Source organism: Montipora capricornis, chromosome 2, assembly GCF_036669925.1.
Source record: "Montipora capricornis isolate CH-2021 chromosome 2, ASM3666992v2, whole genome shotgun sequence".
Classification (NCBI taxonomy): domain Eukaryota; kingdom Metazoa; phylum Cnidaria; class Anthozoa; order Scleractinia; family Acroporidae; genus Montipora; species Montipora capricornis.
In genome coordinates, this window is record NC_090884.1 from 54,807,079 (window position 1) to 54,809,578 (window position 2,500).

The 2,500-nt window shown below is 44.0% G+C and overlaps 1 protein-coding gene across 2 annotated transcripts in view; it reads right to left on the reverse strand.

The window, feature by feature from the left end:
- The window catches only part of LOC138027733 (kynurenine aminotransferase-like), a 21,014-nt gene that overhangs the window by 14,658 nt on the left and 3,856 nt on the right, over positions 1 to 2,500 (reverse strand). The window lies entirely within an intron of this gene.

A 2,500-nucleotide genomic window follows, 5' to 3' on the forward strand; every position in this document is an offset into this window, starting at 1 on the left:
TACTCTGTCTAGAAGCCCTTGTAAGTTAGGACAGGAACCCGACACGGTAGAAGACGTTCAGGCATTTGTAGACTTGGTTGAATCTACAAGGCCAGCCACAAGTGATCAGCTTAAGAGAATCAGAGAAGCAAGTGCAAAGGATGCCCAGCTCCTGAAAGTGATGGGATTCACACTGGAAGGGTGGCCAACCCATGTGGAAAAAGTTCCCCTCCAGATACGAGAGTTCTTTGATTCTCGTGGACACTTGTCAATGAGCAACGGTTTATTAACATAATGATGATTGAATAGTGATCCCTGCAGACATGCGAGAGGAGATACTGGAGCGCATTCACACACGTCACCAGGGTATAACAAAGTGCTGTGAACGTGCTAACCTTTCCATGTGGTGGCCGGGTATTTCTAAGGAGATCAAGGCAAACGTGGAGTCATGCCAATCAGTCTGCGTAGTTCTGGAACATTGGTTGCCGCTTTGAGCGCTGTCATCGCCTTCACCTTCTCTGGGTCTGGACTTACACCCTTGGCACTGAGAACATGTCCAAAGTATGTTAGCTTGTTTTTCTTGATCTCGCACTTCTCTTTGTTCAGTTTCAATCCTGACTCCTTAATGACTTGAAACGTGTTCTGTAAGTTCTCATCATGTTTTTCGGCCCACTTCCCATACACAATAATGTCATCCATAATCGCTTCACAACCTTCTCTGTTCTTTAACAGATTACTCATTAGAGACTGGAAAATTTCTGGGGCAGACGTGATTCCGAATGGAAGTCTCTTAAAACAGAACCTACCAAACGGAGTCATACATGTACATGTGGTCAACTTGGCACTATCTGGATGTAGAGGGATCTGCCAAAATCCACTGGACGCGTCAAGTTTCGAAAAGTACTGGGCACCAGCAAGTTTGGGCGCGATATCTTCCAAGGTAGGAAGTACGAATCTTGAGCGCTTCACTGCACTGTTCAGCCTTCTTAGATCGACAAAGATCCTGAGCTTACCATTACTTTTCTGTACTGGTACCATGGGTGCACACCATTCTGTCGGCTCTGTTACTCTTTCCATGATACCAGCTTCTTCCATCCACTCGAGTTCCTCTTCTACTTTTGGCATCAAAGTAAAAGCTATTCTTCTTGCTGTGTTGATACAGTAGGGTTGGGCATTCTCATCCAGTTGGATCTTAACTGGCTCACACTTGAACAAGCCTACATGTGTATCTCCAAACAACTCAGCATCCACCTCTTCTAATCTCGCAACTAAACCCATTTCACAAGCTGCTTGACCCAGCAAGTTACTTGCATGTTCTCCACTGATTACAAAAACATCGAGTTGGTACTTCTTGTTGCAATGTGTCACTGCTGTTGTAAACTGCCCAGCGCACTGCAACTTGCCTCCTGCAATGAAAAGGGCTATCTTTGATGCATGTAACTAGGGCTGATTTTGTAAACTATCAAAGGTAGACTTTGAAATGGTGGTAATATCTGCCTCTGTATCAATTTTAAACACCACAGGCTTACCACTGACCTTAAGCTGGACTTTCCATTTGTCATCCTGATGTAAATCACTTGACAACACACCTAAGAACCAACCACCAGCACTGCTATCATTTGAAGCACTACCACCACCACTACTATTCACTTCACTCACCGACTTGGACCAACAAACAGCTGCAAAGTGACCCACCTTTTGACATTTCAAACATCGTTTATCTTTTGCTAAACAGTGTTCGGGCTTTGAGTGGTGAAGAGCGCATCTGCCACATTTTTTTTTTGACCCTGTTTTTGGGATGGATCCTCTTTCTTTCCTTTTCTCTTTTTCCAACGTGGATTAGATGCTTTCTTCTTACTGTGCACCTCTTCAATATCTTTCGATGCGAGGGAATTCTGATCAGTAACCTGAGACTTGACCATTTCTGAATGGCGAGCTATTTGAATCACGACTTCCAGCATTAAATCTGACTTTAACTGCAATTTCTGCGACACACCTTTATCCAGAATTCCAGTGACGATTCTGTCTCGTATTCGCTGATCACGGCTGTCCCCAAAGTTACGAACGATTCGACTGTCTCCCCTTGGTGCTGGATCCTTTGGTGAAAACATGCCCTCTCGTGAATAATTATGTTCTGTTTCGGCACGAAATGTTGATCAAATTTCTTCAAAATCACGTCGAATTTTGCATCATCTCCTTCAGTTCTGCTTCTCTTCCCATTGTGTAAATGAGAGCACTGACTTGCACAGCACCTTCCTCTTTGAGAAGTTTCGTTGCGAGTCGAAATCGCAGGAAATTCTGCTTCCAATCTGGCCAGTCGAGCGGTTTGGAAAAGTCAAATTTCTCTGGAGGGCTTAATTTCAGCATTTTACTTGTTTAACTGCTGCCACCATGTCTTGAAATCTCAACAGAATTTATTTTATAACAACAAACAAACTTGATGTACAACGTCAACCATTTGGCAAGAGCACATGGCGAGCCTAAAGCCTTAATGCGCACGTCGCTAGCATTACTAAGCAAC